Raw genomic sequence first — 27,546 nt, forward strand, 5'->3', positions numbered from 1 at the left:
CGTTACCTTCTACCTCTGCTCACTCCATTCTAGCCACACTTACCTCCTCTGCTCTTCCTCAAACACGCCAAGCACACCCTTCTCAACTTGGGGCCTCTGTACTTGTTCCCTCTGTCTGGAATGTCCTCACCACAGATTGAAAGCAATTCAATGTATCACAGATCGATACATGGTTTATTCCCTCAAATCATGTAGATCTCTGTCCATGTGTCTCCTCCTCAGAAAAGTCCTTCCCAATCGCTCTTTATTTAAAAGAAACAGAAACCAAAAGAAAAAAAACAAACAAACCAAACAACCCCCCAAACCCCAAATGCTGCCTTGCCACTCTCCATTCCCTACCACCACTCTATCTTTTTAGAATATAAACTACATGAAGGCAGATATTCCCAGTAGCTAGAATGGTGCTTGGCACAGAATAGACACTCAGTAAATATTTGCTAAGTGAATAAACGAAATGAAAAGGCAACTTAAGTTATTACTACTATAACTCGAACACTAATATCATTTGCCGCACTGGAAATCAACATAAAATAAAAACACTATTAAAAGAATGTCCATTTGCTTATCACCTATAAGTTACCTTGAAGGTCAGTGATACATGTATCTATTGATCTTGGGCTCACACCTTTACAAAAGAGACACAGGAGGTCCAGAGCAGGAGAAAGCTCAGGACAGAAGCAGCCAGCCAGTTGGAGATCAGTCCAGAAGAACCACACAGGTAAACCCCTTAGTGCCTTAAAACCACAGCCCCACCCCCCCAGAATGTACACAAAGCAACTAAGTCTTGGGAAAGGTACAGCTAGGTTGAAGCAACAGAGCCTGTGTGAGGGGCCGGAAAAGTTCTCCTCTGGACCAGGCACAGAACTGGAGGCTCTGCTGGAGAGAACAAAGACCAAAGAGAAGTGTGCCAGGCTACAGCAATCTCATGGGGCTGCACTGTGGGGGACGGGCACGCACAAACCTGTAGGTGAGGTCCATGGAGACCAGACAGCTGAGAGCAAGAAATGAAAACAGGCTGGGTCCCAAAGGGTGGCAGCTTCAATCCTGTAAACACCAGACAGGCGTGGGGGTTCAGGTGCAGGCCTGGGGCCCAGCTGAGCTCAGGGAGTTGGATGGGACCTTCCCAGCCTCCTCTATCCCTGATGATAAGCTGAGTGGAGAAGAGGCACTGCCAATCCTACCACTAGGCACACACAGCAGACGTTCAGGGGGAAAGAGACAGAGAGCTACCCTCCTAGTCCTCACATTCCAGATGGTCTTCTCCAGCACCCTCCTAAGTCCCAGCCAGCTCCACCCACACAGGCCCTTGAGGATTCACTATCTGTGTGGAGGGGAACATCCTTTTCCCATCCTCATGGGGCTTAGCAAACATGGCTGCAGCTGCAGGGAGTAAAGCTAACTGCCAGGCCAGCAATGCTTGACCTACATCTCCATGGTTGGTTGCATGCAAAGAAAAATACCAGGGATTTCCGTTGGTGTTCACCAGATGCAGCTGCCCAGGGAACGCTGGGCCTTCTGAAGGCCTGTTGTGAGGAGGGCAGGGCAAGTGGTAAGCTGGCTGGGAAAGATGATGGGGCTGGCCTCTAAATTATTTCCTGGCTTTGAGGACCTCCCTAGATTTCGGAGACTCTATCAAATGTTCATCTTTTTTCTACCAAATCTTCCACTGAAGCTTTTTTTCCCTCCTATTCTAGCATATTACCCTAAGAATTGAGAGAAAGAGAGACACAGATAGAGGGAATGAGATTCTATTTGGAAAAGAACTCCCCAAACTAAACAGTTGTTCCAACTGTCAATTATTGGCATTGGAGGGAGGCTTTTCGATCTACACAGCAAAGAAGCAATTTGGAAGTTTTGCATGGTAATGTAAAAGGGCTTGGGACTTTAGAGTCAGGACACATGGGTTTACTCCTGCTCTGCGGTGGTTCCATCTGGCTGCAGACATGTCAACAGAGCATCCTGGGCCTCACTTCTGTCATCTATCAAGTGTAGACAATGGACCAGATGATCTCTCTGGCTCTAGTAGTTTCAAGGCCGTGATTCTATTCCTAGGCCTTCCCCTTGGGCCCCCTCAGAGGTGCAGTGTCGCATAAGGGAAAAGCTCTCTTAGGAGACAAGAGACCTGAGTTCTAATCCCCAGGTTGCCTTTCATTAACTCACCGTGATCTTGGGCAAGTCACTTCACTTTCTTCATATGTAAACCAAATACTTGAAAGTGCACTGAGAAAAAGCACTACAAGAACTTTAGCGTTATTGTGTCTCCCTTGTGTCATTCATCCCTTAGCCATCTGCCTGCCTCCCTGGGGGCTTGTTCTTTACTTGGAATTGCCCCAATTTGCAAACCTTAGGATCCTAGAGACAGAATGGAGGAGGTAGGGATTCAAACCCAGGTGTGTCTGATTGCTGAGGTTAAGTTCTCTGACTATAGAAATGTGGAGGTGGCATGGATGTGGAAAGGACTTGGGACTTAAAGTCAGAAGACCCCAGTTCTCTCCATGGTAAGACCTTCTCTGCTCCCTAGCATAGTCAGAGAGAGGCTCAATGAGGTAATGTATGGACACAAAGAAACACTAGACAAACCTTAGTTAATGATCCTGCGCCGTTACTTTATGACCCAAGCCTGGGTTTCCCCACATTCAAAAGGAGAGCTTAAAGTGCAAGCCATAGTATCTTAGGAATATAACAGCCCTATTTCTCAGCCTTTCATCCTCCATCTTGACCTCCCTTCTCATCCATATCAGGCCCATCCTTCCAGACTCCCATTACCTGGCCACCCAGCACAGAGCCCACAATGCCCTCCCCTCAGAGGCCGTGGAGGGTTCAGAGTCCTAGCTCTGACACTTATTTGCTGTGCGACTCTGGGCTTATCACTCAAACTCTGAGTGTTTATAAAATGGGCAGAAGCCCTACCCCCGATAGTCTTCCATGAATGTTTGCTATTAATTATGTTATGCTTCCTCTTTCCTGTGAACCCTTCTGATTCTTTTAGTCTGTTCCATTTACTTTGGTACTTGCAGTCTTATGATTTAAGTTATTGAGAACTAGGCCTGTACTTTATACTTCTCTCCCACTGGAGCAATACATGACAGGTGTTCAAAGAACACCTGCTACACAATTGGTCCTTTCTAAGCCAGTATGGGGGGGGGGGGGCATCATCAATCCTCAGGCATCACGTGGCAGCCTGCTCTTTGGCTACCCTATGCTAAGTACCCTATACTGGGGTAGGAGTTGGGTGTGGGGGAGAGGGTGAATGGAAGCTAAAGGGCACTCTTCTCTAAAGCATTCAGTGTGAGCCAGACTCACCCTCCCGAGAGAGCACCAAATGATATGGACAAGTGGAACAGGAAGAGACAGCCAAGGGAAGACCATGGACACCAGAATGAGTGATTGTGAGTCTAGCGGATTGGATCTGCATTCTGTTCTTATTAGCATTTGACCTTGGGATTATTACTTAACTTGTCTTATTCTCAGTTTTCCAATTTGGACAATGGGAACAATAATGTTTCCCAAGCAAGATTATTGTGAGAGTTAAAAATACAACACAGGGTACCTTTTATATAGCATATTACACACAATAGGTACTCAATAAACAGCAGCAACTATATTGTCATTAGTATATTAATCATAGATGGGTTTTGTCTATAGGCACCTCTAATGGTCAATACATGCACATAGAGAACCAGTGATTTATGGCTCTCTATAGCAACTGGAGCTCTGGATGGAGAAAGTTCTCTTCATGGAATCCTAATGAGATTGGACATTCTTTCTATGGAAAGAAGGGAGGCAGCTCAGTACAGACAGACCATAGGCCTCAAATGGACATATGGGGGTTCCCCCTTGGGGACTCCATAGTTTCCTGGCTGTGTGTTCTTTTGGCCAGTTATTCTCTCTGAGCCCAATTCCTCACCTGTGTTAGACTCTAAGACCGTATGTTATTCCTCCTGAGAGGCAGTCAAGGGTGTTCTTTAAGAGCACAGGTGTTAGAGGATTTAAACCTGGGGTTAAACTCTGCTCTGCTACTTACTAGCTTGGGCCAGTGACTATGGCACATTATTTAACCTTTCTGAGCTTTATTTAGTTTTCTCATTTAAAAACCTTCCTTGTTGGCTTCCTTGTGGCTGTATTTGCCTGTGCTTGACACATAGTAACCATTTTACTTGATACATGAAAGTGTTATCTTTGTATCCAGGACCCAGCACTGTAAGGCACTCAATAAACCTGCTGAATCAAACCCAGCCTCAGTGGAAGGGGTGCATAGAGAAAAGATGCTCCTGTAAACTGGCACCACTGCCATATTCCCACGTTGGCAATATCTATCAAATCATAGGTGCACCTATCCTTTGACCTTGCAATTCCACTTCTTAGGAATTTATCCCCCACAGATAACCCCATATTCATACATGGATGGGCCAAATGACAAATATGACAGGGCTATTCACTGAGTATCACTATTATAACTGCAAGAGACTGCAAAAAAGTGCCCACTAATGGGAACTAGTTAAATAGAGTAGAGGGGCACCTGTGTGGCTCAGTCAGTTGAGCCACTGACTTTGGCTCAGGTCATCATCTCTAAGGTTCGTGAGTTCGACCCCCTCATTGCGCTTGCTGCTGTCAGTGAGGATCTGCTGCCCACCCCCCTCCGAACCTCCCATGCTCAAGTGCATGGATTTGCTCTCTCAAAAATAAATAAACATTAAATAAATAAAGTCGAAGATAGTACCATGTATAGAATACTATGCAGCTATTAAAAAGAATGAGAAAGCTCTCGATAGACTGATATGGAATGACCTCTGAGACACTGCTAAGTGAGAAATCAAGGTACCGTGTGCATAGCACACGACTATCTGTGTAAAAACTGGGTGAAACATATGGGCATTTGCTTGTGTCTACTGAGTCTATTCTCCTAGCAAGGGAACTGGGCAGCTAGGAGACGGGTGGGAGGGAGGCATTTGTTCCTTTTGAATTTTGAAACACTTGAATATATTACCTATTCCAAGAAAATACATCAAAATTAAAGAGTGGGAGAGAAAAAATTTGATTCTCCCATGATATGCATTTGGGGCTCCCCAGAGACTGACGCTTTGGCCAGTTATTACACTATGAGAAGAAAAATGACAACTCAGGTATTTGCATCCTAGGATGCCAAAACAGCGTTGCTACTATGTGATTAACTGCACTAGGGTTGCCACCATCTCTGACCTTTTGTCTCAGGGTCCTGTTAAGATGGGGGAGGACCAGCATCTGTGAGGACGCTCCTTTATCCCCCGGGTTAAGGCTATCCAGGTAGAATAACAGGGAAAGAAGGCTCTGGTTAAAATAAAAATTATCCCTAATAGCTCTGGAAGAAAAAAAGGAAGGGAGGGAAGCCAGTCCTGGAGGGAGTGGGGGTGGTCAGGCTCTTGGTGCATCCCACCTTCATTCCCAGTCCCTCCTGTTTTTCTTAACAACTAATCTCCTGCTTTCCTGCTGAGAACACTACTGGGGACTCCTGGTAGTATATGGGAGACCCAACTGGCTCTGGAAGAAATACAAATGGCTGATAAAGTATAAGAAAAGATGCTTTACTCCATAAGTAACTCTGGAAATAGTCCTTGGATATTTCATTATGAGAATATTTATACACGTACAAAAGTAGACAGAATGATAAAACGAACCACCATGTACCCATCACTCACTCAGCTTCAACAATGATCAACTCAATACCAATGTGATTTCATCTGCTCCCAAACACTCTCTTTCACCCTGGTATTATTTTGTAGCAAAGTCCAGACATAGGTCAGTATGTATTTCTAAAAAAGAAGGAATATTAAAAAGAAAAAAAACAAAACAAAACCGCAATACCATTATATCTAAGATCTGAAAAATCAAAAAAATCTTGGAAGGGCTTTAAATGTGATCAAAACTCTTTTCCAAAGAGGGCACCTTTGTTCAATATGAAATTTTAATGCAGTGTACATAATAAGCTCCAGGTACAACTCAAGTTATAAATAATTCAGATCTGTAGATGTTTAAAACCCACAGAAATAAAGGTATCCCGCCAGCAAAAACTTTAAGGTGACAAAAGAGTCAATTCTAGATCTATTAAGGACTTAAATGTGAAAAGCAAAACTTTAAAACTTTTAGAAGAAAATATAAGCACATGTCTTTAGGACCACAGGTTAAGGGAAGATTTCTTCAACAAAACATGAAAGTATAAATCACAGAAGAAAAGACTAAGCTGCATTAAATTAAGAAAGTCTAACAATCAAAAGACACATATAGAAAGTGAAAAGACAAACTATAAACTGAGAATCTAGATTTGTAACACATGCAGGCAAAAGATTAGTATTTAGAATATATAGAGAGTTCCTACAAATCCCTAAAAAAGCCAATCAAAAGAAACAGAGCAAAGACTTAAGCAGGTATTATACAAAAAAAGGAAACATGAATGATCAATAGAAGTAAGGAAAGCTTCTCCACCCCACTTGTAATCTGAGAAATGCAAATTAAAACCACAAGATACCATCTCATACCCACCAGGTCTACAAAAATTTTAAAGTCTGACCATATCAAGTATTAACAAAGATGTAAAGCAACGGAAACTCACATGCTGCTGGTGGCAGCGTCAACTCTCACCAACACAGAGCTAGGAAAGCAATCCAGGCATGACCTTCCATCAGGCAATTCCACTGCTGGGTGCATTCCCTACAGCAACGATGCTCAAAGTGTGGTCCAGGATCCCACCCCAGACACACGGAACCAAACACTGTGGGGGGTGGGGCCCAGCAACTTGTGGTTTAACAAGGCCTCCAGGTGATTCTGATGGGCAGTCTAGTCTCCGAACCACTGCACTGGAGAACATGTGCATGTGGAGGAGATATACACAGGGCATTCAAAACCGCATTTGAAATAGTGAAAACAAGGGAACAGCCCAAATAACCACTGACAGTAGAATGGATACACAGACACATAATCATACAAGGGGATGTGAAAGCGAACCAACTACAGATGTACACTTAACACTGATGGATCTCACCACGTTGAATAAAAAAAAGCAAACTACAGATGAATACACACATAGTATGTTTAAATGAAACTTAATAGCATGCAAAATACTCTCTATATAGTAAAACTGTTTGTTTGTTTGTTTTTTTAAACGCAAGGGAATGGTAAATACAACTCTCAAGAGAATGGGAGGAGATGGCTGTGACTAGAGACAGCAACACAAGGGAGCTCCAAGGTGTTCATGAATGTTTGAGTTCTTTTTTTCCATTATTTAAAAATATTTAGGGGCGCCTGGGTGGCTCAGTCGGTGAAGCGTCCGACTTCGGCTCAGGTCATGATCTCGCGGTCTGTGAGTTCGAGCCCCGCGTCGGGCTCTGGGCTAATGGCTCAGAGCCTGGAGCCTGCTTCTGATTCTGTGTCTCCCTCTCTCTCTGCCCCTCCCCCGTTCATGCTCTGTCTCTCTCTGTCTCAAAAATAAGTAAAAAACGTCAAAAAAAAAATTTTTTTTTTAAATAAAAATATTTAAAAATTTTTTAAGTTTATTTTTTGAGAGAGAGACAGCACGTGCATGTGAGGGGGGGAGGGGCAGAGAGAGAGAGAATCCCAAGCAGACTCTGCACTGTGAGTGCAGAGTCCGACACAGGGCTCGAACTCAAGAACCATGACCTGAGCCACAATCAGGAGATTCTTAACCGACAGAGCCACACAGGTGCCCCAATGTTTGAGTTCTCAAACTGGGTGATGAGTTTACAGGTGATTATTTTTCCTATTCTTGAAACCTTATATACACATTACATACACTGTTGTATTTACAGTAACTTTCTTAAACAAACAAAAATGGTGTGCTGGAAAATAATGCAATTCTCAGTCAGAACTGCAACCACTAATTCTCACTACATGTGTGGTGTCCAAAGGGTTAAGCCTATTTCTTGGCCTGTGGGTAGGAGGGCAGGCAGCAGCTGGGGCACAATGGGAGTCCCCGGCTCCAGCTGGCTCCAGGCTGAATCCGCCTGGATCAAGCACCACGCCCAGGAACTGGCACCTGGGGAGGGAGGCGGATGGGGCTCTGGACAGGTGGCACCTGAAGCCCTTGGTGACCTGATACATGTCAGGGACTCGGTTCAGTCAGATAGATGGCAGTTTCCTCCTACTAGAGCCTCTCCATCTGGTAAGGAAGTGTGTTGGTGGCAGTTGGGGCTGGTGAGAAGGGGAAGAGGGTCTGGGACTCACGGTGGGGGTGGAAAAGGAACTGGGTGGGCTGGGCTCAGATACCAAGGGAGGCTGCTGGGATTAGCACCTGCTGAGAATGAGATTAAGTTTCTTGGGAAGGGCTCATCTATCTAATGCCCCCTGAAAGCTGTCTCCCTGTGGCTTTTCTCTGCTGGACAGATGGTGTCTGAGCTGCCTCTTGGAGGGTGGGCTCCTTGAGGGGGTGGCGGAGGTGGGGTGGGACCTGCTGCCTGCTCGGTCATGGGATTCCCTGCCCTGCACAATAATAATAATCAGAGCTAAAATCTTACTGAGGACTTAGTGTATGCCAGCACTGTCCTAAACCCTTCAGAAACATGAAGTTTTCGCAGCATCCAACTGCCTAAAGCCGAAACAGGTTTACATTTGAGGAAACTGAGGCTTGGTGAAGTCAAACACTTGCCAAAAGTCAAACAGCAAGCAACCTAGGACTTGAATGCAGGCAGTCTAACTCCACTGGCCATGACATCTTCCCCTTCTCATTAAATGGCAGCAAGCTCCTTCCAGTTGCTCAGGCCAAAAACTTGGGACTCCTCTCTCACACCTCTTATCCAATCATCAACAAGCCCAGTTGGCCCGACCTTCAAATTATACTGAAGCTCTGACTTCCCTACTCACTACTTTTGCCACACCTCCATCCTGATACAAACTCCTACTGTCACCCAGCCAGCTTCTTACTGGTCTCTTGCTGCTGTCCATGCTCACCTGCCCAATTTCTGATTAGTCTCTTGCTTCTGCCGTTGCTTGTACAGTGAAAACAGAGGCTTTGGTTTGTTCACTCTGTGTACTGAACCTATAGCTCAGTGCCTAATGCATGGCAGGCATTCAGTAAATACTTGTTAATGAACAAATGAATGAATGACCAACATCTCTCAGGAAGTGACTCAGATTCAGAGCGGAGGAGTGCCCTTAGCTTTCTCAGCCCTGATGACCTTCAAGAGCCCCAAGGCAGTGGTCAATGTCCTGCCCTATTATGAAATGTCCTGGGTGCATAGCATCATCACTGTGTCATTCACTTGTGCCTGCACACACGCACACACACAGGGACACAGGAGCAGGGCTGCTTCTGAGAAGGAATAAGCCTAGGCCACTTATTTCTGGGGGACTGTCCTCCATCTGTCCCTGCACTGTATACACTTCAGTTTTTACTCTCACGAATGATGAGTCATTGGAGGGTCTTGAAGTGAAGAACGACAGGACCTGATTTCTATTTTAGAAAGATCACTGGTTGTGGGGAGCCTGGGTGGCTCAGTCGGTTGAGTGTCTGACTTCGGCTCAGGTCATGATCTCGCGGTCCGTGGGTTCGAGCCCCGCGTCGGGCTCTGTGCTGACAGCTCAGAGCCTGGAGCCTGTTTCAGATTCTGTGTCTCCCTCTCTCTCTGCCCCTTCCCCACTTGCGTGTGCGCATTCTCTCTCTCTCTGAAATAAACATTAAAAAAAAAAAAAGATCACTGGTTGCTATATAGATATCAGATTGGGGGCGGGGGGGGGCGGCAGGCAAGGGCAGAAGCAGAGAGACAGCTGATCCAGTTACCCAGGCGAGAGAGGGAATGAGCAATAGCTGGGCCTTCCCACGTCCCATTTCTAGTCTTTACCCAGGCTAGTTCCCCTGCCAAATTAAGAAACAGCAATAGCACATACTGGAGAGGGACTCTAGTCAGTGGTTTCCACTATTAATTTAGCACTTAAAAAAATTTTTTTTACATTTATTTATTTATTTTTGAGACACAGAGCACAAGCGGGGGATGGGCAGAGAGAGAAGGAGACACAGAATCTGAAGCAGGCTCCAGGCTCTGAGCTGTCAGCACAAAGCCTAACGCGGGGATGGAACTCACAAACTGCAAGATCATGATCTGAGCCGAAGTCAGACGCTCAACCGACTGAGCGACCCAGGTGCCCCATTAATATAGCACCTTAATAACCCCTTCAATAGCCCTGTGAAGTGAGTTCTAACAGGACCCATGTTTTACAGAGAAAACAGAGGCTCCGAGAAGTAAAAAGTCAACTGTCAAAGACTACACAGCAGATGATCAGCATCCATCCACAAGTGTATCCAAGCTCCAAAGTCCAGTTCTAAGCCCACCTTTTCCCTGACCTTAACCCAATGGGCTGGCTCTCTTTTGAGAACCTATCTAAAGGGCTACCATTTAATGAATACTCCCTGGGTGCTGGGTGCACTGCTGAATGCTTTCCATGTGTTACGTAATATTCTAATGACCCAAGGAGCCAAAACCCTGGTGAAATCCATTTTACATGTGAAAACAGTAAGGCTGAGAGAGGCAAAGTCACAGCACAAAGAAGCCATCTGTTGTCCTACTTACCTGGCACTGAGCCATCTTTTTATTACTTTCTTTTGATTGTTTTCCTTTCTTAAATGTATTTCACTTATCTTTCTCCTTTATGACCACTGGGTCAAGAGGCGAAGGCAGGTATTTCAACAGATCTTAGTGTGGCGGCTGCTCTGTTCTGAAATCTAAGGTTTTTGTCCCCTTGACCAGACTCTAAATGCCAGAAGGCTGAAGTCCACAAATAACATTTTGTTTGCCCATCCTACAGTGCTGGGCCTGGACCTTGGACTTAGGTGAAAGAGATCAGAAGGGTCCGGAGTTCTTGCCGAGGTCACAGGGCTCAGGGAAGCTGGAAGAGGGGCACCTGGGTGGCTCAGTGGTTAAGCATCTTTTTTTTTTTTTTCCCAACGTTTATTTATTATTGAGAGACAGACAATGAGCATGGGAGAGGCAGAGAGAGAGGGAGACATAGAATCTGTAGCAGGCTCCAGGCTCTGAGCTGTCAGCCCAGAGCCCGACGCAGGGCTCGAACTCACGAACTGTGAGATCTCATGACCTGTGAGAACTCACGAACTGTGAGATCATGACCTGAGCTGAAGTCAGACGCTTAACCAACTGAGCCACCCAGGCACCCCAGCATCCGACTCTTGATTCTGGCTCAGGTCATGATCTCAGAGTTGCGAGACTGAGCCCTGTTTGGGCTCCACACTGGGTGTGGAGTCTGCTTAAGATTATCTCTCTCTCCCTCTGCCCCTCCCGTTCCCACACATGCTTTCTCTTGCTCTCAAAAAAAAAAAAAAAAGAATTAAAATTAGAAAAAAATCCCACACTGACACAGAAATAAATAAATAGATAGATAAATAGATAGATAAGATAGATAGATAGATAAATAAATAAATAAATAAATAAATAAATAAATAAATAAATAAATAATAGAGGTACTACAAACATTCACCCTCCTGTGAATCCTTCTATTCCCCAAGAACACTGATCCTTTAGCTTGGGAAGCTTTGAGGACAGCTTTCTCCAAGAAAATGAACCTTCCAGCTCTCTAAAAGTGGAAGCACTGTTCCACCCAACCCCCTGCAGGCAGGTGGAATACCTGTACCCCAGCCTCATTCTGAAGAGACTTGCAGAGCAGAAAGGAAGGAGCAATGACTTTCAGTTCCTGTTAAAGTGTCTAGAAGCAGCAGCTGATTCAGCTAGATGATGTCACCTTCCCAAACCTCCTGACCAGCAGCTGAGATGGTAAAAGCAGGAAACTGGGGGATACTCAGCTGGTTAAGTCCGAACATGCCTCTGGCAAAGGCCAACAGTAACCCCAGGCTCCAAAGGCATCCTCAAGATGAGCAAAAAGAGTCCTCTCAGTTGGCAAGGATAGTAGGTATCATTCAAGACCCTTATCCCAAGCTTCTTCCACTACCCTGTTTTTGCTAAGTGGCTTTCTGCACATCCTGAACTAACAATGCTTCATTCATTCCAAAGGTGGGGCAACGGAAAGAATTCTGGTTTTAGAGCCACACCAATCTGGATCTGAATCCAGGTTCTACTGTGCACAAGCTGCAGGATCCTAGGCGTGGAACGTTACCATTCCAGACCTCAGTTTCCTCACTGGAAGAGAAACTGGGGCCAACAGACCATGTACCACACAGGCTGGGTGGCAGAATTAAATGAGAAAATGCACAGAGTACCTGACACGGCTATCGACAGGTGCTCGATAAATGGCAGTCACCCTTATTCCCCTTGGGTGTCTGTGAGGGAGGTGTGAAGAACATCTTCATCTACAACATTTCAAAAGGAAACAAAGGCCCAGACTGGGCACGCCGCTGTCAGAGCTGAGTATCTGCACTGGCCCAAAGCTTGGATGAGCCAAGTGCACCCCTGCCTTGCTTTTCTGTTTGCAAAATCTTTGCTTCAAATCTTCCCAGGCTGGCTCTTTCCCCTTAACCTAGGTTAACTCGGGTCAACTGTTACCTCCTTAAAGAGGCTTTCCTTGATCTCCCTGCATAAAGTTGCTTCCCTAGATACTCCATTACTCAGTTTCATTTTCTTTACATTGTTTAACCTTCTATTTGAAATGATTTTATTTGTTTTACAGGCTAGCTGTCTTCCCCACTAATATAAGAGTTCTGTGACAGCAGCGTCCTTGACTGTCTTGCTCATCACAGCACCCCCAGCACTTAGCACATGCCATTTACACTTGGCATGTAAATGGTGCCCAATGAACATTTGCTGAATCACCAAAATGAAGGAACGCACCCAGGATGGTCAGAGTCTCACCTGACAAATGCCCCACACTTACTCTTCTGTTCACTGTCCGTTCGAGGTCCTGGCTCCCATTTCGGATGCTGGCACTGCTACCTGGGAATCAGTGGACCGACAGGCAGCCAGGATGGGCATCTATGCCTGGCAATGACTCATCTATTGGGATACCAGGGCTGCCGAGGAGGGCCTCAGAATCTTTTCTTGGCACTTGAAGCTTCCACAAATTTGGCTCCAACTGACCGTTCTGGCTTTATCAACTAGTAAGAGAGGGGCCAGTCCACACATACTTCCAACTGGACTACTGCTGTTCATGAGTCTCTTCTCAAGAGTCCATCCCAGTTGGCACATCTTAGCTCACATGACCCCCTGCTGGGAGCACCAGTTCTCCCTCTCTATGGTAAGCTCCAGCTTTAATGGCCCCTCTGCTGTGATGTGCTTCTTTTACTTGGCATTTAGCATTTACTGGTGGCTTTCACAACATCTCTTTTCATGTGATGTCTTCTCTCTAATTCGGTTCAAAGTGTCTTAAGAACTGGGTCTTCAATTGGGTGATATCTCAACTAATCTCTTAGGGAAAAGGCTCTCTTTGAGACAAAGTTGGGGTTGAGGCAAGGGCCAGGCTCCTCCCTGCTGGACTGGCTCTTTTGGTAAATGAGAAGGAAGAGATCATGCTGCCTTAGTCCAGGAGTCCAGCTGATGAGGTGGTGAGGAAGCCAACAAATCCTGGACTATTATATGCAGTCGGGACAATCTCAAGGTCAAATGTGTGAGAGGATTTTATTTTATTTATTTATTTTTAATTTTTTTTTTAAATGTTTATTTATTTCTGAGAAAGATCATGAGTGTGGGAGGGGCAAAGAGACAGGGACACAGAATCTGAGGCAGGCTCCAGGCTCTGAGCTGCCAGCACAGAGCCTGACGTGGGGCTTGAACTCACAGACTGCGAGATCATGACCTCAGCCGAAGCCGGACTCTCAACCGACTGAGCCACCCAGGCGCCCCTGGGATTTTATTTTTAAAGTAGGCTCCATGCCCAATGTGGGGATCAGCCTCGTAACCCCAAGATCAAGAGTTGCATGCTCCACCGACTGAGCCAGCTAAGTGCTTGGTGATTGGATTAAAAAATAAAAAACCATTTTCAAGAATCTGGGCATAATTTAGTAATCAATCATAACAACAGTAGAAAAACTGCTCAGTTCAAAGAGACTCAAGTATCCATTTCTGTGGACCCTATTTTAGTTCTGGCTCTTGTTTTCTTACCCATACTTTTCTTTCACCTGACATCTCTAGCTAAATCCTTCTAGTTACATGAATTTTCCTAAGTTGCATCCAGCTCTTTGTAAAACAGAATGGGGTTCCAATAAAAAAAATAAGAGTCTAGGTTCCCCCCCCCCTTTTTTTTTTGAGAGCGAGAGAGAGAAAGAAAGAAAAAGAGCAGTAGTGGGAGAGAGGGGCAGGAGAGAGAGAAAGAGAATCTTTTTTTTTTTATTAAAAAAAATTTTTTTTAATGTTTATTTTTGAAAGGGAGAGACACAGAGCATTAGCAGGGGAAGAACAGAGAGAGAGAGGGAGACACAGAATCCAAAGCAGACTCCAGGCTCTGAGCTATCAGCACAGAGCTCAACACGGGGCTCAAACTCACAAACTGAGATGATGACCTGAGCCGAAGTTGGACGCTTAACCGACTGAACCACCCAGATGCCCTGAGAGACACTCTTAAGCAGGCTCCACACTCAGTGAGGAGCCCAACATGGAGCTTGATCCCACAACCCTGGGATCATGACCTGAGCTGAAATCAAGAGTCAAATGCTCAATCGACCAAGCCGCTCCTCTAGTTTTCTTGTAAATGCTATAATGGTGTACAAAAAATGATGTTCCAAACAACTCATTATGAGAAGCAACAAAGATAATGCAAGTAAATCACTAAACACAGTGCTTGGCACTTAGCATTCAAAAGATGAGCTGAAACAACACTCTCAATTCTTATTGGCTTCACTTCTCTGGGCCTCAGTTTTCTCATGTGTAAAATGAAAACAACATCTCAAGTTTGTTCATTTGCTCAGTCATTAGTCATTTGTTCCAAAATCACTCACTGAATGTTTACTACCTGCAAGGAACAGTTTTAGAGTTTTAGGAACTACAGATAAAATAATGAACAAACCAAAGTCCTTATAATCATGACACTTGTATTCCAGTGGAAGAAACAAAAACCAAGTAAACACACAAAAGGAAAATGTCAGAGATCAGTGCTATGACAAAAAATACAAGCAGGTGAAAGACTAGATAATGTAGCAGGTAAAAGACTAAACAAAGTAGCTCAGCTACTTTAGACAAAAGGTCAAAGAGAACCTCTTGGAGGAGGTGACCTGGGAGCTGAGTCAATGGAAGGAACCAGCAAGGCACACACCAGGGCAGGGCATTCTAGGTAGCGGAAACAGCAACTACAAAGGCCCGAAGGCAGGGACAAGTGTGACGGGAACAAGGAACAGCAGAAGCCTCTGTGGTCAGGGTACAGAGAGGGAGTGGAGGAATGGATGGAGGATGGGAGAGGCAGCCAGGACCAGATCATGCAAGTCTTAGCAGACTTGGTAAGGACTGTGGGTTTTATTCTAAGTGGGTAGAGGCTGACAAGCAAGAATGTGGTAAGATCTGGACCTGGTTTCTAAAATTTTTTTTTCAGTTTATTTATTTATTTTGAAAGGGAAAGAGTGTGGACACGCACGTGCACACACACGCACACACACAAACACACAGCAGTGGGGGAGGAGCAGAGAAAGAGAGAGAATCCCAAGCAGGCTCCTCGCGGTCAGTGCAGAGGCAGATTCCACTCGAACTCACAAACTGTGAGATCAGACCTGAGCTGAAACCAAGAGTCAGACACTTAATCAACTGAGCCACCCTGCCCCCCTCCCTCCCCACCCCCCCTAACCTGGTTTGGCAGTAGTGTTTTTTTTTAAGGTCCCTTCCCAGCTCCAAACTTCTGATTCTTTCCCTGTCATTCTAGGCTCCCATGAACTAGCTGCATGAGCAAGAAAGATGCACCCTCCTCACTGGAGAGGGCGCAAAGAGAAGGAGTGCAAAGAGAAGGAGCGGTTTCCGCCTAGGGCAGTAGTAGGGAATCTGTGCCACCTTGTTCTGCAGAAGATGGAGGGAGTGGCCCAGTCAGGGAGGGGTGGGAATCCCAGCTTGCAAAACATCCCCAAGCCACCTGTATTGTTTTTGCCTCCTGTGTGGAAGTTTCTGCCAATGACACAGTGCTCTGGAATGCTTCCCCCTCTCCCCCCCAACCATACACACACCCAACCTTCCGTTTACAGAGACACAGTTGTACTTTGCATTCCTCCCAGGATTTAGTTCAAATCTAGCCTACAGGAAATGGTCGATAAAGAGCTACTGATTGATTAATGAAGATGGGGAATATTCTCAGCCATTAAGCACATATTAATGAGTACTATGAGTACTATGTTGGTCTTTGGGGATGGAAGGTGATTAAGATGGGTTTCTTGCCTTCACTGAGCTCAGAATTCAGCAGATAGGCCAAAACCACAGACAGCTACAATGAAGGATACAAGAGTAACAGCAGCAACATTTACTGGGCCCTCCTTATCCAGAGGTAGAACACGTGGGCTTTGGAGCCAGCAGGCTTGGGTTCAACTCATGACTTCACCACTTAGTAGCTGTGTCTTTGGGCAAATTCCTTAAACTTCCCTATGCCTCACTTTTCTCCTCTGTAAAATGAGAATAATAAGAGTACCTACCTCAGTGCTACTGTTTTGAGAATTCAGAGAATTAATACATATGAACACTTAAGTGGAACTGCACAAAAAATACTATTGTTAAAATTACTCTAACATCTGTGTTGAGCTTGACATGTATGATCTCATTTCATCCTTATGAAAAACTGAGGCAGGTATTATTATTTCCACTTTTCAGAGGCTCAGAGAAGGGGAGGAATGTGCCCAAGGACAAGCAGCTGGTACGTGATGGAGCCTGGATTCAAATTCAGCTGTGTCTGACTCTATAGCCCAGACTGGGTGCCAACGGCAGGCTTTGCCCTGGAGCTCCATGGGCTTCCCTCACTGAGGTTTGGAGTACTGATTTCGAAAGCCAACTTCCACCACTAACTCAAACCAGAAACTGCCCCCAGGTGCCCACACACCTGCATGGACAGGCAGGCAGTTTCCTCTAGGTTGGCTTCTTGTCTGGCCCTATACATCTCTCAGTTTCATCACTTAGCCACCAGCCTGGGGCCTCATGCCTGCACCTGCTGCTTGACCCAGTCCCAGGAGACCCTGAACTTAGACTTGGGCTCCCTCACAAGACCCTGCCCCAAAGGGTTGTTTCTGAGGACTCCCTGAAGATTTCCTTGATATGGTAACCCCTAGGGTTTCATATGAATGTGGGTGCTGTGAACAAAGGGAAATTTTTCTGGCTGAGTAGCAGACGGAGAAGTGGGTAGAACGAGGGGTGGATGTTCTTGTTCTGAATCAGAGGTGAGCGTGGGGTGAGGCCCACTGTGCCTCATGGTTTTATGTTTAAGCAGTACTGATCCTGGCTGGGTCAGATCTCCCACTCAGCAGTCCAGCCGAGGCAGGCGAGGACATCCTGGGGTTAGGAGGGAACACTCATTTCTACTTCCCATTTGAGTCACACTCAAGAGTTCTGGCCTTGTCTGGTAATTTGACTACAGAAGGCAGTAATGGCTTAATGTCACTAAACCCTCAGCCACCAAGTGCTAGGCCTCATCATAGTTGATGACAGCGAGAGAGACAGTTTTCAGCCTCGGTAAGTTCAGGGGGCCTTGCTTTCGGCTTCCTCCCAACAATCCTGTGAAAAGAGTATTATTTCCATTTTATGGATGTTCAGACTTAAAGAAGTAAAGTAACTTGTCCAAATTCGTGAAGCCAGATAAGCGAGCCAGCTATTGCTTCCACTCAAAACATGCTTGTTGGCTGAATGAATGAACGAATGAATGAATGACACAGCTATGGTGTGACCTCGTCAAGGAACAGCAACAAGACCAAATATTTATAGTTCTCAAAGTGCTTTTTCATCTATCGTCTCCCTGGGCCTCACAGCTAGCCCACGAGGGAGGCAAGGCGGGTGTTATCTTTCTGCAACAGATGAGGCAACGGGCAGAGCTTGGGCAAGAGGCTTATGGCCACACAGCAAACAAGGAGTGGAGCCATCCTGGAAAAACTCAGAGGCCTCACAACACTTTGTTTAATCGTTCAAACATGTCACACACCTACTATGCACTAGGTGTGCTTCTCTGCACTTCTATTTTTATTTTATTTAAAATATTTTATTTTTTATTTTTTTTTTTTTTATAAATTTTTTTTTTTTTCAACGTTTTTTTTTTTTTTTTTTATTTTATTTTTGGGACAGAGAGAGACAGAGCATGAACGGGGGAGGGGCAGAGAGAGAGGGAGACACAGAACCGGAAGCAGGCTCCAGGCTCCGAGCCATCAGCCCAGAGCCCGACGCGGGGCTCGAACTCACGGATCGTGAGATCGTGACCTGGCTGAAGTCGGACGCTTAACCGACTGCGCCACCCAGGCGCCCCTAAAATATTTTATTTTTAAGTACTATCGACACCCAACGTGGGGCTCAAACTTATAACCTCAAGATCAAGAGTCACACGCTCCAGATGGAGCCAGCCAGGCGCCCCAACTTCTATATACTTTAAATATTCAACTCACTAAGCCTTCCACTCAGTCAACAAATAATGACTGAGTGCTTTCTATGTTCCAGGTTCTGTGGCAGGTTCTAGGGACACAGCGGTAAATAAAGCAGAGGAGGAGGGCCCTGCCTTCCTGGAGGTACTCAGCAAAGATCAAATACGCCCTACTGCCAAATGCCAGGTCAGCCACGATTACTGTGAACAGAGCATGACTTGGGGCACTTGTGGAGGAGGTGGAGGACAAGGTTATACACCACTGTCCTCAGCTTCAGGATCTTAAAATCTCCAAGCTCTTGGTTCAAAGGATATCCACATACTCTCTCAACCTAGAAGTTTTCTCTTGGAGAGTAGCGCCAATAGTGACCACAGCAACTTGACCACCTGTGAAGACACTCTGATAATAATAGCAGTAGTAGTAGCTGTCATACTTAGTATATTTACTATATGCCAGCCCCCATGCTAAGTGTTCCATGTATCTTACCAGTTGTTTTCATGCTCCCAAGAGTCTTTCAAGAAAAGCACTATATATTATTACCTCCTTCTTATAAATGAGGAAGCTAAGGCTAGGGGAGATAAGTAATTTGTCCAAGGATAACTATAGGGCAAGTAGGCTCCAGTACTGGTTTGCCAAATTTTGTGCCTCTTAACAGTGATGAAATTTGTCTGAAGGAGGCCATGGAGAGGCAGACACCAGGAACACCAGGAGCAGCTACTGCCTGGCAGGGCTGGAGCCTCCAGAGCCCCCAAAAGATTCTTCTTCACCCCCTTCCATCCAGCCTTAACAACACACAGATGAGAAGGTAAGGAGGAAATGGTTAGGTGTGCTCAAGCTATCTCCAGGGGCATAGGAGTCTCCCTCTCTACGGAACCTCCAGGTAAGAAGTTTGTGACCTTTGTTGGCCACCCATCAACCCCCCAGAGAGAGAAAGAAGTGGGCATGGGTGGGGGCAGGGGAGTCTTTTCTCCCTTGGGTGGGTGGAGGGCACATCAAGGAAGAAGGGAGAAACCTGATTGGTTCTTTCCTTTCTTGGACAAGAAGCCCATACATGTGATACAGTGCATATCCTTCACATGGAACCCCCTTGGGGGAATGCCAGGGCACCTTTTGGACCTAAGAAGCCTCAGAAAGGAGAGACTGGTACAGCCCTAAATTGCAAGCTAAGCTAACAATTTCTAAGCATTGTAACTAGGTCATCAGGTTCCTAGAGAAGCCAGCTGTGGCTGGGGGATGGGGAGGGCAATTTTGTAGTCTACCAAGATCCCTACTTCCCTTCAGGCCCCGCCCTCCCTGAAATCTGCACCTGCTCCCAAACTGATCCCTTCCCCCAGCTGGGCCCAGCTGTCAACGGCTCCCAAAGCCCTGCCCCTGCCTTACATGGGCCAGAACCATGGAGGCCTCTTGGGCAGGCGGTATCTTATTGCCACCTGAGCCCTTCAGAAAGGGGGTTGTATGACAGGGAAGGAGTGGCCTATCATGGTGGGTATTTCTTGCTCCATGAGGGCAGCAAAAAAGTTGGGCCCCTTTGGGCCTTCCTAGGGTACCTTCCTGGCATTGTTGCCACAGGTGGCAGGAGACAGGTGATGTTTACCCTACTGAGACAAGAGTTGCCAAAAGGCTTCAATCAAGCCTTTGAATCTGCACCTGCCCCAGAGCCCCAAAATAACAACCCGGGCAGCCTACCTGATCCACAGGTCACAGGTGCCTCTGGCTTTTATCTCCCTGCAGTTTTCCCTGCTGTGTCCCAGCTGGCAAGAGATTCTCTTTCCCAGGTGTCACCGGAGACCTGGCTGCATCCCTCTGGTATTGGGCCTCTCCCCACTGGGCCCACCTGTATTGTCAACCATCCCTATCCCTCTGCCCAGAGACTTCTGCCATCAGTCACTGCTCCCTTTTCCCTGACCAGCTTTACTCACAACCCAGACCCTCTTCAGCCAGTCTGCCCTCTCGCTACCTCCCAAACGCATCATACACTTTCTACCCTCCAGATCTGCCCGAGTGGTTCTTACCTACCAAGGCTGCCCTTGCACATTCCTTCCAACTACTGAAAGCCTTCATGGTCCACATCTTCCTAATAGGTAATAATGATGCCTAACATTGACTGAGTATACCGCGTCAGGCACTGTGCTAGGTGGGCTACAGGGTCACTCACTCATTTAACAAATATTGCTGAGTGTCTCCTACATGCCAAGCACTCTGCTAGATGCTGGGGATGAAGGAAAAAATGAGACAAAACTCCTACACTCTAGGGGACTTAGATTTTACTGGAGGAGACAGACGGTAAACATGTAAACATGGGTGGCTTCTCCAGAGGTGATAATTTCAGTCGAGACTTAAATGGTAAGATGACAGCCCTGATCAGATCTAGGAGAAGAGTGACCCAGGCTGAAGAAAAAGCAATTCCATGAGAAAGACATTACTACTATTATCTTCATTAAGGGATGACTCTTATCTTCACTTTACAGATGGGGAAACTGAGGATTCAGTGTGCATTGCATTGCACAAAGCCACACTGCTGAGAAGGCTATTGTTCAAGCCTATGGTGATCTTTCCCCTCCTGACACTTTCCACTATTGGCGCAGGAGAGGGTCTGGGTTGGCAGTGCAGTTGGCAAGGGAGAAGGCGCATATTGATGATGCAGCCTGGGAGTGGAGGCCTCTGGACCGAGTCATCAATTGAATAGCTGATGGTGGAAGTGGCCTGGTTTGGCAGAGTTCCAGGGCATCTGTGGGATGCAGCCAGTGGGTCTGTCCTCTTCTGCTTCTGGAAACGACAGCACAGATTTGGCACAGTTTGCCTGGAGCCATTCACCAAGTGTTTCGGGTCTATTCCTCCTGCTGCAAATGAGTTTGCTTCCTTAGGGACAGAGACATTTTTGTCACCTAACCTGCATCTAATAATAACCTCATGTTCATTGAGCAGATGCTGGCCAAGCCCTTACCCAACCTCAGGCCCTGTGCCAGGAACTCAGGGTAAAATAAGCCAGTCCAGACCTGCAAAGAAGCAATGACGCAGTGGCTTGAGGGTAGGCTTTGGCACCAGATACATCTGAGTGCGAGACCCAGATCTGCCTCCTGTAAGGTATGTTAGTGTGGGTATATTATAGAGCCTTTTTTTTTTTTTTTAATTATTATTATTTTTCAACATTTTTATTTTCTTTTTTGAGAGACAGAGACAGAGTGCTAGCTGGGGAGGGGCAGAGAGAGGGGGAGACACAGAATCTGAAGCGGGCTCTAGGCTCTGAGCTGTCAGCAGAGCCCGACGCGGGGCTCGAACCCCAGAACTGTGAGATCCTGACCTAAGCTGAAGTCAGACACTTAACTGACTGAGCCACCCAGGCGCCCCTATAGAGCCTCTTGAAGCTCTGGATTCTCTGTCTTGACACAGTTGTGAGGACCAAACAAGATGATTAACGTCAAGGGCATAAATGTAGCACTTGGCACAGAGCAAACACTCAACACACAGTATCTGTTATTATTATTAAAAAGCACTTTTAAATTTCACTTTCTTGCTTAAGCCTCCCTTACTCTGATGAGTTGGTATTACTTCTCTCAGATTTAAGGGTGAGAACTTGAAACTGATATGCCTAGTACTTATGTAGTAGAGCAAGAAATCAAGCTAAGCTTCAAGTCTGAGTCCGGAGTTTTATCTATGGGTGTGTGGAAGGTGATCAGTACACACCAACTATAATGAACCTTGCCTGGTGTGTCTGGCAATAGAGGGGGTAGACGGGTGATACATATAGCCTGACTCAGATGGCAGAAGGATACTAGCAAGGCCCCAGGTGTGGGGCAAGGAAACAGACCACTGAGGGATGGAACCCAGGTCTACTCACCCCAGTACCCACAGTATCCCCAGCACTTAGCACATGTAAAGCATTCATCAGTACTTGCTGCTGTAACAAATGAAATCAAACTCTAAGGACAGCTCCAAGCAATGAACAGCCTTAGGGAAGGCAGACATTATATATAACATTCAGGCCTTAAAAGCCAGAAAAAGACTTGTAAGACTGACGCTGCCATTTACTGTGGGACAAGACTCCTGGCCTTAGTTTCCTTCCTGAAATGGGTCTAAACATACCCACCTCACCTACCTCGCTGTGAAATGATGTATACAAAGGAGGCTGGTAAATGACACAGCGTTCACACGCACATAAAAGCTACTATCATCACGCTACAGACTACTAAGGCAGTAAAGTGTTAAAAGTGTCACCTCGAGTTTGAAGCCCAGGTCGCCCTGGTATTAGCTTATGAGGCCCAGAGCATGTCACTTTTCTCCGAGCCTCAGTTTTTCTCAACCATAGAATGAAGATAACCTTGTAGGGCTTTTAAGAAGGGTAGAGAAAAAGAACACAGGGTTTGGAGTAAGATGGTCTTGGTTTCAAATCCTGACTCTGCCTCCTGCTAAGTAAACCCTCCAAATCTCAGTGTCCTATAATGGTAAAGTTGTCAGGACAGTAACAAAGAGATGATGTTGGTAAAAGGCCTGTCACGTAAGTGGCACTGGATAAATACCCACCATCATCTAAACACTGGTACAATGGGGGGCAGGGGCCGAGTACTTAAAAGTGGGAGCTTGGAAACTACTCTCCCAGGCTTTGCCACTTACTACCTCTACCTGTGCTACCTTGCGTAAGTTGCTTAACTTCTCTGTACCTCAGTTTCCTCACTTGTAAAATGGGGTTAATAACAGTACCAACTTCAAAGTGCAGCTAGACGAATGGAATAAATAAATACATATAAAGCACTCTGAACAATGCCTGGCATAGAGTAAGCACTTGATAAATGTTAGGTGCTATTAATAGTAATGTTAACAATAATATTAATCACCAAGTGGAATAAGAGGGAGGGACTGTTTAATCCTGGGATGTGGGCATCCCATGGAATAATTCCAGGGAAGTCCCTGGACAGCTCTGTAGTCAAGTTTTCAGCTGCTGAGAGAAAGACTCTTCCATGGAAAGGACAGGAGGCTGGGGGGCGGAGGGGGGGGGGGGTTCCTGAGCAAAAGTCTCAATCCTGCTGACCAGGAAGCCAGCCTCTGGGGAGACAAGTCAGGCTCCTTGGAAGGGACACTGTGTTCCTGGCTCCGCCTGGCCTGACCAGGGAACAAAGGCACGTGTGTGTGGCCAGGGAGGAGGGAGGGGAATGTTTCCCTTTCAAGAGCGGAACAAAGGATCTGAGGCATAGTTGAGTGCGTTCCAATCCCCTCCCAAGCTAGCTCCCATTCCTCAGATGATTGTCCAACAAGGTTTTCAACCTTCTAGCTTCCTCTTGAAAGGTGAAGGGGGGAGGGGCTGACTCCACTTCACTCCATCCTCTGTCATCAGTCTCCAAGAGGCAGGATTTATATGTGCCAAACCTCTAAGATCTCTCTTAGGAGTCTCCATCCTGTGCAGGGGAGATGGAGTGGGGGGGGGGGGCGGGGGGGGGGTAGGGACCTCAGGGGAAACTCAGGGTTAATGGATGACACAAGGCACTGCAAGTGACAGGCTTAATGTCCCTCTAGGGGGAGTCCCAGACTGAAACTGCTACTGAGTGATGGAGCCTGGGAGAGAGATGGAGTTCTGGCCAGCCCCCAGAACAGAACTGTTCTGACAGAACTAACTGGAAATGCATTTTCAAATCTTAAAGGGTTGACCAAGGGCTGGGGAGAGAAGCTAGGTGAAGGGTGAAGGGGGAGGGAGCAAAGAAAGTAACTGACAAGAGGAAAGGGAGGGACACGTCCAAAAAAAGTAGTTTGTGGGGAGGGGGAGTCTTTAGGGACATTACTTTCCAGTTTCTACACTCTCACCAGCAGGAATCGGCTGCAGGGCTGGGACAGGAAGCAGTCCATGGAAGTCATTGCAATGGCATTTCCTGAAGAGCGAGAGAAAAACCTCTAGTTCCGAGGGGAGCTCTGGAGTCTGCCCAAAAAGCCTTGTAGCTTGGAGCTAGCTGTAAGGCTCCAGCTTGGCCTGAGAGTCTCATCAGGGATGAAACCAAGTACCAGAAGGTCCCAGAGGCAGTTTCTTTCTGCAAAAACACTATTTGCAAAAATCAATATGTAATAAACGGGAAGCCAGAAGGAGCCCTAGGATGTGGCTGCTGTTTGCTGCTGATACTGATAGTCACTACTCTGAGAACATTAAGAAGTGGATTAACTCACTGAGTCTTCAGAACAAGGCACTATTATTGCGGCTATCTACAAGTTAAAAGACTTGTCCACGGTCACACAGCAAGTAAGTGGTCAAGTGATCCACAGATCCAAATCCTGCCTCTTCCTCCCGATGTGTAACCTTGGGCAAGCCATTTCACCTCTCTCAGCCTGATTTCCCTCCGGCTCACCCCGCTGCATGGCTATATGCATCAAAAAGGCAAGGTGGATATGAAAGCGCTTTGGAAGTTGCAAAGTGCTACATAAATGTAGAATATTATTACTGTGGGGTCAGTGAGAAAGTACCCTGTATTGACACTGGAATTACTTAATTTTTATAGCTCAAGTGCTGTAGCTGTTGATAGGAAAGAGCCATCCTCAAATGTAATTAATATGCCTTAATGGTGGAATTGGCCACAAGGCTTAAGGCCAGTGACAACCAGATGCCTACCTAGACTGTCCACTTCAACCCTCTGTCCTACAGATTTGGGGGAAACTGGAGCCTGGGGGTGAAGTGAGTTGGCCAAGGTAAGACAGTGAGTCAGAGCAGAATGACAGAACAAGGATCCTGACTCTATGACCAGTGCTTGTACCACCACAGCACAGAAACACCATGGACTCCTACCATGACAAAAACACTGCTAGGACCCTGCCCTGAGGATGTGCTGGAGGGGCATGGAGCCCAAAAAGGGAGAATGCATGCTGAATGGGTTTCTGACTTGAGTTCTGGGGTAAAAATGATAGGAATTATGCTAACAACATGTGCCAGGCTCTACACATCTTGGGCATGCCTCATAAGGTCTTTGTCATGACCTGATGAAGCAGATATCATTTGCCCCAAGGTTCAGAGAATTCAAGAAGCTTGCCCAAGGCTACACAGCTAGATGTGGGTGAGCTACGACCTAGGCCCAGACAACATTTCAAACAGAAATATTGCTAGAATGGAGGAGAACCATTCAGGATACCGCATTTGGACAGAACTATCGCTGAAGAACATCTAGCTTATTTAGCCTTGATTTCATGACCTCCTAGCGGTTAAAAAATGTGGCCTCCATCAACATGTCATGTGCAAGCTTGGCCATTTGCTCTTAGTCCCTTCTTACAACTCCCACTTCCGTCTCCTGATCCAAACCACTATTCTTTCTAACCTGGCAGTTGCACCAACCTCATCACAGGGTTCCTGGCTGCAGCCCTTGCAGAATTCAGATCACTTTACCCGTGCTCCAAACTTTTTTCTGGTCTCTCACTCATTCAACCACAGCCAAGTCCTCATCGTGGCCTGTAATGCCCTGTGCAATCTGGCTTTTGGCCACCTCTCCCCCTTCAATCCCAACCACTCTCCCTCTTGCTAGTTCTTCTCCTGCCACTTTCTTCAGGTTCGGGCTCAAATATTAGTTTTTGGTGAGGCCTTCCCTAACCACTCTTAAAACTGCAGCCCCACCTCCCTTGCTAGTCATGCCCTATACTTCAACCTGCTTTATTTTCTTCACAGCGCTTACTCTCACTTGATATGTTATATACGCATAACTACATGCTTGTTGTCTGTCTCTCCCCACTAGAATGTGAGCATCACAAGGGCAAAACTTCATTTTACTTAAGGCAGTACCCCTAGTACCTAGGACAGCCTGTGCATAGAAGCTCAATAAACACTGTTTGAATCAATGACTGAACCATCAGGTAAAGGAGTTTCCATTACTATTATTCTGGTTTCTGGTTTGATAGCTGTGTTTCTTCAGAAATTTAGTGGGCATCTCTTTCATTAGGTGCCTGCTATGCCTAAGACCTCTGGTCAGTGCTGAGGAAACAAGTATGGGCAAGACGCAGACTTGACCTTCAGGAAAACTCCTAAATCTGGCAGAGATGTGATTGTGTTAGAAATGTCTTCTTTACACTCATTTAACACTACCACTGTTATTTTTCTCTCATTTATTCGAGTTCTGCTGGGTATTTTACCAATAAAAAAAGGCTTAGGCCCTCTTCCCAGATATTTGAAACTGGTGATCATATTCTCCTGAGTCTTCTCTTCCCCAGGCTAAACAAAAAGACCCAGTGGGATTGTCTGACTCAGGTCTGCCAACTGGGAACGGGGAAGACAGACTGTCGGCTATAGGGACAGAAGAGAAGTGGCTCCAGGAGCAGAGTGACTCCTTCAAAGAAAAAAGAGGGAGTCCCGAGGGAGGACTCTGTGGAATTAGGTTGGAGGTTGGGGGTGGGGACAGGGCCCTGCTAATTAAGGTAGTAGGAGATTATGCTTCTGTTGAAGAGCAGCTCACTGGGAATTACCCCTAAATCTATCCAGGCTAAACCCGGACAAGACCATAGTTGCTGAAAGAAAGCCCCATGATGGAAGGCTGTGGCTACTCAAAATTGCTGAAGTCCATCGGACTCAGGACAGATACCTGCTGGGGAAAGGACAGCTGACAACCGCTGCTTCCTGCAGCCCAAACAAATGTGGTGACTGTCCACACAAAAGAAAAGAAAATCTTCTGGGTTCTGTCGAGACCCCCTGAAAAAACACCTGGGTAATTTTCTAGCAGAGGCTGAAGGGCTCCATGGGGCCACTGGGGAAATTAGTCCCAGGAAGTCTGGAAAATTCTGTGATGGTGATAGAATTTTAAAAGCAACGTCAAATGTACATCCAGAAGAACTGGGTGTTTTGAGGTGGAGTCCCTGAGATATTTCTACCTCACTTTGGGACCTGAATGAGATTACTAAAAATTTCCACGTTTGGGGTTTCTAATGGGGTTTCCCCAAGAAAACCGCAGAACTGCCAACAGCTGCTGAGATCTGCAAAGGTCACTGAGGTGCTTCAGCTAATCATATACCCATGCCAAAGAAGCCAGAATAGGCAAGAAGAAACCTATAGAAACTAGAAGACCACAGAGCCATGCAACCTGGGAAAGGCCAAATTACGCTTCCTCTCCCCACACACTGTTCATTGCTCTCAG

The 27,546-nt window shown here is 46.3% G+C and overlaps 1 protein-coding gene across 8 annotated transcripts in view; it reads right to left on the reverse strand.

The window, feature by feature from the left end:
* BCL2L1 (BCL2 like 1) overlaps nt 1–27,546 on the reverse strand; it is a 51,316-nt gene that overhangs the window by 17,926 nt on the left and 5,844 nt on the right. The gene's annotated exons all lie outside the window — the stretch shown is intronic.

Source organism: Neofelis nebulosa, chromosome 9 (genome assembly GCF_028018385.1).
Source record: "Neofelis nebulosa isolate mNeoNeb1 chromosome 9, mNeoNeb1.pri, whole genome shotgun sequence".
NCBI lineage: Eukaryota > Metazoa > Chordata > Mammalia > Carnivora > Felidae > Neofelis > Neofelis nebulosa.